A 14,520-nucleotide genomic window follows, 5' to 3' on the forward strand; every position below is an offset into this window, starting at 1 on the left:
AGCATGGGTCTCAGGCCCAAACTTGGGAACACTAACCTAGCAGCCATAAAAAGTAACCTGAAGCCAAGAGCCTAACAGCAAGTTAAAACCAAGTCCTTAGAACACCAGAGATCAAAATCAGGGAAACAAAGTTCAGTCATCAAAGTCAAAGAGCAGATATAAATCTAGAGGAAAAATATTCCATCAGAAATCACTATAATAAAACAATTATAATGAAAATACTAAAGGGTTGATAAAAAGTATGGAAAGTGTAGTGAAAGAAATAGGGAAATTCAGCAGAGAGATGGAAACAATTAAAAAAAAAGGACAGATGAAAATATTAGAAGTGAAAAATATAGTAATTGAAGAATCCATTTGCTGGAGTAAGCAGCAGACTAAATAGAGCAGGGGAAAAGATCCATGAACTTGAAAACACATCTATAGAAACTATCAAAACTAAAACACAAGGATAAAAAAGAGTGAAACAATAGACACGCTATTGGAGATCTGAGATATAACATCAAATATGGAATATATGTGTTATTGGAATTTCATAAGGAGGGGGAGGGGAGAATAAGGCAGAACAAACATTTGAAGAGATAATAACCAGGAACTTTCTTATATAAACATGAGCAAGATGGTAAACCAGGTAGCTCCAACCTCTCATCTCCCCACCGAAACACTGAAGAAAAAGTAGAAACTGTCAGAATCCTGAAAAACAGTGAAAGTTTGCACTAACCAAACAAATACTTAATCATGAGGAAGCTGCTTCAAAATGGTAAGTATGTTTTGTGATAATTTTATTTGCCTTTACATCCCCAATGCACCCTTCCCCACCACCAACCTCTCGTGTAGGAATGGACTTGTTCTTGAATCAATGGTGGCCAGAATTCACAATATGGCACTCTTTCTATACCTCTGGAGGGAGAAGAAAAGACATCATTGACAAATATCATGTACATCAGTTTTAACCTGTCTGGTGTTACCTGAAAAACTAATGCAAAGTGATCATCTTTGTTTCATTAACTCAGAACTCAGGCTAGAAAAGCAATGAACTTTGGTTGAAAATACTGCAAAGCAAACCAACAGTCTTTGAGACACCTGTGACTAAAGATTGCCATCAAAGAATAAAATAGACTGCATGAAGTCCAGAGAAAAAGCTGCAGAGAGTTTTTCAGAGAACTAAAACCTTCAGAAGTAGCAATGTATGCTGGGAATTTAGAAAGCTACATGTATGCCCAGGGCAAGATGCAGGCTGAGAAGTGTAAGCTTTCACCTGGCACTGATGTCTGGAGTCAGTGCAAACCTGACTAAGCACTCAGGAGAGCACCAGCGTAAAGTCAGTCTTCAGACTTGGAGAGATTGGTTTTCTATCTCTTTCTCATTTTATATTTTGCTGTTTTGTTTGTTCATCTGCTTGCTTTTTTATTTTTTGTTCTTTTAGAATCTTTTAGAACCATAAATAAATTTTTTGAAAAGATTTGAAAAGTTGGCAAATCTTACAAAGAAAAAAGGAGAGAAGACACAAATAACTAAAATCAGAAACAAAAGTAGGGACATTTCTACTAACCTCAAAGAAAAATAAAATATTATAAAATAAGTGATGTGAAAAATGGTATACCAATGGATTTTATAACATAGATATAATGGACAAATTTCTATAAACACATGGAGGAGCTAAGCTGTCTCAAGAAAAAGTAGAAAATCTCAAATAAAGAGACTGAGTCAGTAACTAAAAATCTCCCAATTAAGAAAGTCTAGGAGTAGGTGGCTTCACTACTAAGTTTTATCAAATATTTAAAGAATAATTAACAAAAATCCTCTTCTAATTCATAAAAAAGGGGATAACTCACTCTTATTCTTCTATGAAACAAATTGATAACAAAACCAGATAAAGATATGGCAAGAAAATTACAGTCCATCCTTTATGAATATAAATACAAAAATTCTCAGCAAAATACTAGCAAGTTGAATCCAACAGCATATTAAAAAACCAAGTGAGATTCATCTCAGAAATCAGCAGTGGTTCAACATAATAAAATCAATCAATGTAATACTCCATATTAATAGTACAAAGAAAAAAACCCATATTATTATTTCAATTTATACAGAAAACACATTTGAAAAAATTCAAAGGCTTTCATAACAAAAACATTTAGAAATGCATGTTCAGTTCAGTTTAGTTGCTCAGTCATGGCCGACTCTTTGCGACCCTATGAATCGCAGCACGCCAGGCCTCCCTGTCCATCACCAACTCCCGGAGTTCACTCAAACTCACGTCCATCGAGTAGGTGATGGCATCCAGCCATCTCATCCTCTGTCGTCCCCTTCTCCTCCTGCCCCCAATCCCTCCCAGCATCAGAGTCTTTTCCAATGAGTCAACTCTTCTCATGAGGTGGCCAAAGTACTGGAGTTTCAGCTTTAGCATCATTCCTTCCAAAGAAATCCCAGGGCTGATCTCCTTCAGAATGGACTGGTTGGATTTCCTTGCAGTCCAAGGGACTCTCAAGACTCTTCTCCAACACCACAGTTCAAAAGCATCAATTCTTCAGCACTCAGCTTTCTTCACAGTCCAACTCTCACATCCATACATGACCACAGGAAAAACCATAACCTTGACTAGACGGACCTTTGTTGGCAAAGTAATATCTCTACTTTTGAATATGCTATCTAGGTTGGTCATAACTTTCCTTCCAAGGAGTAAGCGTCTTTTAATTTCATGGCTGCAGTCACCATCTGCAGTGATCTTGGAGCCCAGAAAAATAAAGTCTGACGTGGTTACCACTGTTTCCCCATCTATTTGCCATGAAGTGATGGGACCAGATGCCATGATCTTCATTTTCTGAATGTTGAGCTTTAAGCCAACTTTTTCACTCTCCACTTTCACTTTCATCAAGAGGCTTTTGAGTTCCTCTTCACTTTCTGCCATAAGGGTGGTGTCATCTGCATATCTGAGGTTAATGATATTTCTCCTGGCAATCTTGATTCCAGCTTGTGCTTCTTCCAGTCCAGCGTTTCTCATGATGTACTCTGCATATAAGTTAAATAAGCAGAAATGCATGAACAGAAAGTAAATCCCTCAACTTGATAAAGGGTATTTATGAAACAACACATAAAACTTTTCCCCTAATATGAGGAATAAGACAAGGATTCACACTTTCATCACTGCTATTCAATATAGTACAACAAGTTCTAGCCAGAGCAAATAGGTAGGAAAAAAAGTGAAAGGTATTTCAATTGAAAAGAAAGAGCTTAAAATATCTCTATTCACAAATGATATGATCCCATATATAGAAAAAAAATTTTTAATCACCAAGGAAGCTACTATAGTTAATAAACTAAGAAAACTTGCAAGGTATAAGATAAACACAAAATTCAGTGGTGTTTCTACGTATCTACAATGAGCAATCTGACATTTTAAAAAAATTAAGAAAGCCCTTTTATTTATAGTAGCAGTAAAAATAGCTAAGAATAAATTTAATCAAAGAGATGAAAGATATATACACTAAAAGTTTTAAAAACATTGCTGTAATTTAAAATTAGCTAAAAAAAAAAATAGAAAGATATTCCACATTGGTAAATAAGAAAGTTAACCATTGTTGAGATATTAATACTATCCGAAGTGCAAATTTCCAGGAGAAATATTAATAACCTCAGCTATGCATAGGCAATGGCACCCCACTCCAGTACTCTTACCTGGAAAATCCCATGGATGGAGGAGCCTGGTGGGCTGCAGTCCATGGGGTCACTAGAGTTGGACATGACTGAATGACTTCACTTTCACTTCTCACTTTCATGCATTGGAGAAGGAAATGGCAAGCCACTCCAGTGTTCTTGCCTGGAGAATCTCAGGGACGGGGGAGCCTGGTGGCCACCGTCTATGGGGTCGCACAGAGTCGGACACGACTGAAGTCACTTAGCAGTAGCAGTATGCAGATAACACCACTCTAATGGCAGAAAGTGAAGAGGAGCTAAAGAGCCTCTTGATGAAGGTGAAAAAGAAGAATGAAAAAGTTGGCTTAAAACTTAACATTCAAAAAACTAAGATCAAAAAAAAAAAAAAAACTAAGATCATGGCATCTGATTCTATCACTTCATGGCAAATAGATGTGAAAACAATGGAAACAGTAGTAGAATTTATTTTCTTGGGCTCCTAAACCACTGCAGATGATAACTGCAACCATAAAATTAAAAGACACTTGCTCCTTGGAAGAAAACCTATCACAAACCTAGACAGCATATTAAAAACCAGGGGCATACTTAATCCTCAAATTTATTTGGAAGGGGAATTACAAGAGGCCCCGAAATAGCTAAAATAATTTTGTAAAAAAAACAAAATTTGAGGTTCTCACTTCCCAATCTCAAAACTTACTATAAGTCTCCAGTACTCAAAAGAGTATAATACTGGCATAAGGATGGACATGTAGACCTACAGAATAGGATTTACAGTGCAGAAATAAACCCATGTATTTATGGCCAATTAATTATTATAACAACGTTATCAAGTTCATTCAACAAGAAAAGTCTCTTCAATAAACAGTGCTTGCACATGAAAAAACAAAAAAGAATGAAGTTGTACCCTTTCCTCAAACTGTACATAAATTTAACTCAAATTGGATCAGTGACCCAAACATAAGAGCTAAAACTATAAAAATCTTAGAAGACATAGGGCTAAATCTTCGTGGGTTTGGGTTTGGCAATGGATTCTTAGATGTGACCTCAAAGTATGAGCAATAAAAACATAAAATATAGATAAACTGGGCATCACAATTTTTCATTATGTTTCAAAGGATATTATCATGAAAATAAAAAAGACAACCTATGGAAGTTGAATAGAATACAAGAAAATATTTGCAAATTATGCATCTATAACAAATAAATATCCAGAATATAAAAAAAATGTCCTATAAGGTCAACAACAAAAAGACAATGAATCCAAGTAAAACCAGGAATAGTATTTGAATAGCTGCTTCTCTGAAGATGATATACAAATGGCTTATAAACACATGCTGCTCAGTTGCTTCAATCATGTCTGACTCTTTGTGACTTCAGGGACTGTAACCCACAAAGCTCCTCAGTTTATGAGATTTTCCTGGCAAGAATAGTGGAGTGGGTTGCCATTTCCTCCTCCCAGGGATCGAACTCAGGTCTCCTGCATTGCAGGCCGATTCTTTAGCATCTGAGACATCAGGGAAGCCCGTCATTAATTATTATGGAAATGCAAATCAAAACCACAATGAGTTATTAGTTTACATCTACTAGGATGATTGTAATTAAAAGAAAAAAGGAAAGAACTGAAAATAAGAAATGTTGGCAAGGATGTAGATAAAATGGGACACTTGCGCATTGCTGGTTAGAATGTAAAATGGTGCAGCCATTGTGAAAAAAAGTTCAGTGGTTCCTCAAAATGATAAGTGTAGAATTATCAAATGACAGCAATTGTAGTCCTAGTGATATAACCTAATGGGTTTAAAACAAGGGCACAAATACTGTATGCCAGTATTCATTGCAGTATTATTCACAGTGGCCCAAAGGGAGAAACAACTCGAGTCAATCAACAAATGAATGGATAAACAAAATGTGATATGGATACACAATGAAATATTTTTCAGCTATAAAAAGTAATGAGATTCTGACACGTGCTAAAACACAGATGAAACTTGAAAACATGCTAAATGAAAAAGCCACACACAAAAGGTCAAATATTGTATGATTTCACTAATGTGAAACCTAAGACTCACCAAATTTATAGGGGTAGAAAGTAGATAAAAGGTGACCAGGGACTTAAGACTTGGAGAAATTGAGGGGGAAAGGGGATATTGTTTCATGCTTACCAAGTTCCCATATACGGGGATGAATAGTTTTAGAAATGAATCAGTTCAGTTCAGTTCAGTCGCTCAGTTGTGTCCGACTCTTGCGACCCCACGCATCGCAGCATGCCAGGCCTCCCTGTCCATCACCATCTCCCGGAGTTCACTCAAACTCAATGTCCATCTAATGAGTGATGCCATCCAGCCATCTCATCCTCTGTCGTCCCCTTCTCCTTCTGCCCCCAATCCCTCCCAGCATCAGAGTCTTTTCCAATGAGTCAACTCTTCACATGAGGTGGCCAAAGTACTGGAGTTTCAGCTTTAGCAACATTCCTTCCAAAGAAATCCCAGGGCTGATCTCCTTCAGAATGGACTGGTTGGATCTCCTTGCAGTCCAGGGACTCTCAAGAGTCATCTCCAACACCACACTTCAAAAGCATCGATTCTTCGGTGCTCAGCTTTCTTCACAGTCCAACTCTCACATCCGTACCTTACCACAGGAAAAACTTGACTAGACGGACCTTTGTTGGCAAAGTAATGTCTCTGCTTTTCAATATGACAAATAGTGAATACCATATACAAAATTACGAAGTAATTAATGGCTGGGAAATGTGCATGTAAAAAAATGTTTAGAATGGCCAACTTTAGATTATATATATTTACCACAATTAAGAAAAAAGTGCCATCCGTGTTAGTAATAAAAAAATAAACTAGGATTGCTCAATCGGCCGCTTCATTTTTCCTTTGGGAAACAGATGCCTCCACAGTTTTTTTCTGCTCTTTGTTGGTGTGACTAAAGGGGTAGAGACCATGCCTGAGAAGGTCTATCCCAGCAATCATTTCACCCATTTTTCTAACTGGTATTGCCCAGTATGGAAGGAGGAAGTGGTTGCTAAATTAATTCAGCTAGCAGCCCTATTTCATCTAACCTTATGCTGCATCCTCTTCAGTTCAGTTCAGTTGCTCAGTTGTGTCTGCCTCTTTGCAACCCCATGGACTGCAGCACACCAGGCTTCCCTGATCATCACTAACACCCAGAGATTGCTCCAACTCATGTCCATTGAGTCGGTGATGTCATCCAACAATCTCATCTTCCATCTTCCAAAGCTTTGACTAGACAGACCTTTATTGGCAAAGTAACATCTCTGCTTTTTAATATATTGAATAGATTGGTCATAGAAGGAGCAAGTGTCTTTTAATTTCATGGCTTCAGTCACCATCTGAAGTGACTTTGGAGGCCAAAAAATAAAGTCTGTCACTGTTTCCATTATTTCCCCATGAAGTTATTTATTTGCCATGAAGTGATGGGACTGGATGCCATGATCTTCATTTTTTCAATGTTGAGTTTTAACCCAGCTTTTTCACTCTCCTCTTTCATTTTCATCTCATTAGTTCCTCTTCACTGTCTGCCATAAGGGTAGTGTCATCTGCATATCTGAGGTTATTGGTATTTCTCCCAACAATCTTTATTCCAGCTTGTTCTTCATCCAGCCCAGCATTTCACATGATGTACTCTGCATATAAGTTAAATAAGCAGGGTGACAATACACAGCCTTGACGTACTCTTTTCCCAATTTGGAACCAGTCTGCTGTTCCATGTCCATTTCTAACTGCTGCTTCCTGATCTACATATAGATTTCTCAGGAGGCAGGTAAGGTGATCTGATATTCCCATCTCTTTAAGAATTTTCCACAGTTTGCTGTGATCCAAACAGTCAAGGTCTTTGGCATAATCAATAAAGCAGAAGTAGATGCTTTGATTTTCTATGATCCAAGGGATGTTGGCAATTTTATCTCTGGTTCCTCTGCCTTTTCTAATCTAACTTGAACATGTGGAAGTTCATAGTTCACGTACAGTTGAAGCCTGGCTTGGAGAATTTTGAGTATTACTTTGCTAGCATGTGAGATGAGTTAAATTGTGTGGTAGTTTGAACATTCTTTGACATTGCCTTTCTTTGGGATTGGAATGAAAAGTGACCTTTTCCAGTCCTGTGGCCACTGCTGAGTTTTCCAAATTTGCTGGCATATTGAGTACAGCACTTTCACAGCATCATCATTTAGGATTTGAAATTACTCAGCTGGAATTCCATCATTTCCACTAGCTTTGTTTGTAGTGATGCTTCCGAAGGCCTACTTGACTTCTCATTCCAGGATGTCTGGCTCTAGGTGAGTAATCACATCATCATGGTTATCTGGGTCATGAAGATCTTTTTTTGTGAAATTCTTCTGTGTATTCTTGCTACCTCTTCTAAATATCTTTTGCTTCTGTTAGGTCCATATTGCTTCTGCATTTTATTGTGCCCATCTTTGCATGAAATGTTCCTTTGGTATTTCTAATTTTCTTGAGAACTCTAGTCTTTCCCATTCTATTTTCTTCCTTTATTCCTGCATCCTTTACCTTCAACTTTATGAAGAATAAAGATGAGAAACCTCTATGCTTTTCTCTGCAGTGGCTGCATCGATTACACTGCCACCAAGAGTGTAGGAGTGTTCTTTTTTCTCCACAACTTCACTAATATTGTTATTTCTTGTCTTTTTGATTATAGCAATTCTGACAAGTGTTAAGGTGATCTCTCATGATTTTGTTTTGTTTTCCATTTCTGCAATGATTGGTGATGTTTAGCATCTTTTCATATGCCTATTCGCCTTCTGCCTTTCCTCTCAAAAACTGAGAAGAGAACTACCATTTGACTGAGCAATTCTACTCCCAAGTATATAACTGAAAGAAAAAAAAAAACACTAAGTTGAAAAGATACATGCACATCAATGTTCATAGTAGTATTATTTATGACTGCCAAGGTTTGGAAGCAACCTAAGTATCCATCACTGGATGAATGGATTAAAAAGATATAGTGTATCTATCTCCATCTCCACAATGAAATACTACTCAGCTATTAAAAGAAGAATGAAATTTTTCCATTTGCAAAAACGTGGATGAACTTGCAGGGCTTTATGCTAAGTGAAATAAGTCAGATAGAGAAAGACAAAGCCTGTATGCTGTCACTTCAATGTGGAACCAAAAAAAAAAAAATACAACAAACTAGTGAATATAACAAAAAGAAGTAGACAGAGATACAGAGAACCAACTAGTGGTTACCAATAGGGAGGGTGGAGGGGCAATATATGTGGAAGATACAAAGGCTATTGGGTGTTACATAGGCTCAAGGATGTATTGCACAACAAGGATAATATAGTCAATATTTCGTAAAAACCGTAAATGGCAAGTAACCTTTAAACTTGTATAATTTTTTTTAAACTTGTATAATTTTTAATTAAAAAAGAGTAAAGATGATATTTTAGCTCCCCCCACCTCAAAAAAAAAATCTCAGGAATTTTCCAAAATTGATGAAGACTATCAGTCTAAAGCAACAAGACAGACAGAGACAGAGATGTGCTCAGTCATGTCCAACTCTTTGCCACCCCACAGACTGTAGCCTGCCAGGTTTCTCTGTCCATGGCATTTCCCAGACAAGAATAATGGAGTGTGTTGTCATTCCCTTCCCCAACAGATCTTCCCAACACAGGGGTCAAAGCTGGGTCTCCTGCATTGCTGCTGCTGCTGCTGCTATGTCACTTCAGTTGTGTCAGATTCTTTACTTTCTGAGACACCAGGGAAGCCCAAAGCAACAGGAAATTATGTGAATTCTAAACAGGATAAATAAAAAGATTCCCAAGTTTAGGCACATTTTAATAAAATTACTAATACCTAGGATAAAAAGCAAGCATTAAAAGGAAACAGAGGAAGGGACTCAATACATGCAGAAAAACATATATAAGAATTACAGATGACTTGCCACTGTAAAAATGGAGGCCAGAAGACAATATGATTATGTTTTTAAAATGATATGAGAGGGGAAAAGTATACGGTTTTATATTCAACATGAACATTCCTCAAAGCATAAGTAAAATAAAGATATGTTCTTAAAATAGAGGTGAGAGATTTTTAGAAAGAATTCTTACACTTGTAAGGTAGAATAAAGAGCACCAATTTTAAGAAAGTGTGTAAACATAAAAAAAATTAATGATTTTAGTGACAAACAGTGAGAGATTTAAAGACTCATGACTGTACATGGGACTGTACATGCAAAAACAGTAACAATATGCAATGTGTAACTGTAGAATTCAAATATAAATAACCATAGCACAAATAGCCCTGATGTCTCAGATGGTAAAGAACCTGCCTGCAATGCAGGAGACCCAAGTTCAATCCCTGGGTCGAGAAGATCCCCTGGAGAAGGAAATGGCAATCCACTCCAGTATTCTTGCCTGGAGAATTCCATGGACAGAGGAGACTGGTTGGATATATATAGTCCATGGGGTTGCAAAGAGTCAGACGCAACTGAGCAACTAACTAACATGCAAAAGAAAACATGAGCAAAAAAGCAAAAATAAAAAAAATAAATCTCATCCATTATTTGTACCAGATATAAAAATTAACTCAAAGTTCATCATAGATCTTTTCAAAATAAAAAGCCACTAGAAGAAAATTTGAGAAAAAAAATATTTGTGGACTTGAGTTAAACAAACTTTTTTACATATGATACCAAAAGCCTATTCCAAAAAAGAAAAAATTGATAAACTGGAATTTATCAAAATTAAAAACATCACTTTTTGAAATATACAGATGAAATAATGAAAAGATGACTTAAATACTGGTAGACAATATTAACCATATAGCTGATAAAGAACTTATATCTAGAAATATCAGAAAGCAACAAACCTAATTTTTTAAAAAAGGTATAAGATTTTCAAGGACCCTTCTGCTTATCAAGGGCAACCATTAAGATAATGATACACATACTCAGAAAATAGTTTCAAGTACATATATCTTCCAAATCATTAATATCTAGAATATACAAAGTCATCCTTACATACAATAAAATGATGAACATCCCAATAAAAGTGACCAAAAATACTTGAACAGCTCACGAAAGAAGATACATGAATAGACAATAAGTACATAAAAAGGTCCAGAATATCAGTAATTACAAAAGATGCAATTTATAACTCCAGTGAGATACCATTTTGTATCTTCTGGCATCATCTTTCCTCTTCATAAAAAGATTATTTACCAACCCAAATTGGAGAAGGCAATGGCAACCCGCTCCAGTACTCTTGCCTGGAAAATCCCATGGATGGAGGAACCTGGTAGGCTGCAGTCCATGGGGTTGCACAGAGTCGGCCATGACTGAAGCGACTTAGCAGCAGCGGCAGCAACCAACCCGAATGCCAGTGAGAGTGTGTAGCAACCAGAACTCTATGACATGGCTGGTGAAAATGAGAAATGGTAAGAACCACTTTGGACAACAGTTTGGCAGTTATTCATAGAGTCAAACATATACCTATCCTTAGACTATTTCTACTCCTAAGTGTTTTTCCAAAGGAAGTGAAAACATATGTCCACAAAGACTTCTTCTTCTTTATTCATAGTAGCCCAAGCTGGAAATGACCTCAGTATTCATAACAGGGGAATGAGCCAATGCATTGAGCTATTACATAGTCATTAGATGGAAATGATTTAGCAATAAAAAGTTCTTAATTAATGATACATGCAAAAACATGAATATACAAGATGCAGATATTATGCTGATTGAAAAGAGGCCAACACATGAAAGCTCATATTTTATAATCCTATTTAAAAATGGATTCTAGACTAGGCAAAACTAACTGATAGGTTTTGCCTGGCAGGGACTGAGTGGAAAGAGACAACAGGGCATCTTCATGTCTGGGGATGATGGGAAATATTCTTCATATTATTTTAGGTGGTGGTAACATGGTATGCTATTGTAAAAATTCATTAACCTAAATACTAAATATTCATTATAAGATATGTAAATTATACCTCAATGAAAATGAATAAAAAAGATATTTGGATAAGAATTAGTTAATTTTATAGTATTGTTGATAAGTGCAATTATTTCTTATCTCCAAATGATAAAAAATAAAATGGAGCACTACTTTGAGCTGCATTATGATATGAGCAAGAATCAATCTTTAATGTTGTAAACCAATCATATTTTGAAATTGTTTGCCCCTAAGGCATAACCTGAAAGAGGAGAGTGAAAAAGTTGGCTTAAAGCTCAACATTCAGAAAACAAAGATCATGGCATCTGGTCCCATCACTTCATGGCAAATAGATGGGGAAACAGTGGAAACAGTGTCAGACTTTGTTTTTTTGGCTCCAAAATCACTGCAGATGGCGATTGCCACCATGAAATTGAAAGACGTTTACTCCTTGGAAGAAAATTATGACCAACCTAGATAGCATATTGAAAAGCAGAGACATTACTTTGCCAACAAAGGTCTATCTAGTCAACGCTATGGTTTTTCCTGTGGTCATGTATGGATGCAAGGGTTGGACTGTGAAGAAAGCTGAGCGCCGAAGAATTGATGCTTTTGAACTATGGTGTTGGAGAAGACTCTTGAGAATCCTTGGACTACAAGGAGATCCAACCAGTCCATTCTAAAGGAGATCAGCCCTGGGTGTTCTTTGGAAGGAATGACGCTAAAGCTGAAACTCCAGTACTTTGGCCACCTCATGTGAAGAGTTGACTCATTGGAAAAGACTCTGATGCTGGGAGGGATTGGGGGCAGGAGGACAGAGGATGAGATAGCTGGATGGCATCACTGACTCTATGGACGTGAGTTTGAGTGAACTCCGGAAGATGGTGATGGACAGGGAAGCCTGGTGTGCTATGATTCATGGGGTCACAAAGAGTCGGACATGACTGAGCGACTGAACTGAACTGACTGAAGGCATAACTGAGGAGAAGATCATTAATAAACCAATCAAGTCTTATTTGTTCTAAGGCAAATTGTCTTCCTATTTCTGCCATTTTTAGATCTCATCATCTGTAAATGTTTAAAGTATAAAACCTATCAATCATCTATAGTGTTTCCCTTTTAAACTTTCTGTGTACTATATTATTCCTTCTAGAGAAACTATAAAATTCTACACAGGTGAGGCCCAGTGTCAGGAAGTGTGGAAATTGATATTAGAAGCTGGAAATATGACACCCAAAGGCTTATGCTTTTTTAAAAAATAATAACTTATGAGTGACCATAGCTGTAAGTGGCATTTTTTTATATTGGGGGTTAAGGAGTTGGGGAATCAATTTCTTTATTTTCTAGATTACTGAAGATTAGAACAGACTACAATCCTATACACAATCCCTTCTAACATCTTACACTCCCAGGAAAATATTGAGAGTTAAGACTGGGAGTAGAAAAAGGATTTAAAACTAACATATTCACTGAACATTATGTACCTGGCATTTTGCAAGATGTTTTGCATAAATTATGTCATTTAATCTTCATTAATCTTCATTTAAACCTACAAATTATGTATTAATCTTTCCTGCTTTGGAGATGAAGAAGCTGGAGCTCATGAATTAAATAACTTGCCTATTTTATAAACACCACACTATAAGAGCTCAAACTCAGGTGAGTGGGCTGAATTGTGCCCTACCATCTTTCCTGTTCTTATTTTTCCCAGAACTGTTGCCAGGGGCTCTCTTCCCTGATTTACGGCAGCCTTCTGACCTCCAAACCACAATCCAAGGAGCAGTAAGAAAAAGTGTGACTTGATTTGTGGTCAAGACAACATATCATATTTATTTAATTGCTTCTTCATTATTTAGCTCTCAAAAACACCCTCTATTAATCACCTGAGAGTTAATCATGCTAAATTTCATCTATTAAAAACAGAAGCTATTAGTCTGAAAGCCAACAGCAAAGACAGTGTATATGAGAAGCAATCATCACCTTGGATGTGAGCCAACATTTACGCAGCTGACTGTTGACTAATGACACAGAACAAGAACACATTGGAAGGAGGTGGCAAAGAGGAGTGAGAAATTTTGTTTGCCAAAGAAAACAAATGATAAAGAGGAAAAATGGTACTGTGGTGAAGTTTTTGAAAAACTGTTCTTTTGAAATTTCTTCTCATCTCTGAGTTTGCTGTGGCCCATCAAAGATTAAAAATGCATCAGTAGTGGTCTACAAGCTATAAACAGATGCATTATCATGAAGAAGAAACTGGAGGAAATGAATGAGAAAAGAAAACTGGAAGACAAAAGACAATCCACTTTCTTCTTTTTTTTTTTAATTTTATTTTATTTTTAAACTTTACATAATTGTATTAGTTTTGCCAAATATCAAAATGAATCTGCCACAGGTATACATGTGTTCCCCATCCTGAACCCTCCTCCCTCCTCCCTCCCCACTTTCTTCTTATTCAGCAGCATTTGTTGTCGTTCAGTTGCCAAGTTGTGTCTGACTGTGACCCCATGGACTGCAGTACGCCAGGCTTTCCTGTACTTCACTAACTCTTTGAATTTGCTCAAACTCATGTCCGTTGAGTCAGTGATGCCAATCCAACCATCCCATCCTGTGCCACCCCCTTCTCTTCCTGCCTTCAATCTTTCCCAGCATCAGAGTCTTTTCCAGTGAATTGGCACTTCGCAACAGGTGGCCGAGATATTGAAGTTTTAGCTTCAGCATCAGTCCTTCAGATAATCATGATGGTGTGATCACTGACCTAGAGCCAGACATCCTGGAATGTGAAGTCAAGTGGGCCTTAGAAAGCGTCACTACAAACAAAGCTAGTGGAGGTGATAGAATTCCAATTGAGCTATTCCAAATCCTGAAAGATGATGCTGTGAAAGTGCTGCACTCAATATGCCAGCAAATTTGGAAAACTCAGCAGTGGCCACAGGACTGGAAAAGGTCCG

This window comes from Bos grunniens, chromosome 2 (assembly GCF_055505025.1).
Source record: "Bos grunniens cultivar Pamir isolate PY7600 chromosome 2, Bosgru_T2T1.0, whole genome shotgun sequence".
Lineage (NCBI taxonomy): Eukaryota > Metazoa > Chordata > Mammalia > Artiodactyla > Bovidae > Bos > Bos grunniens.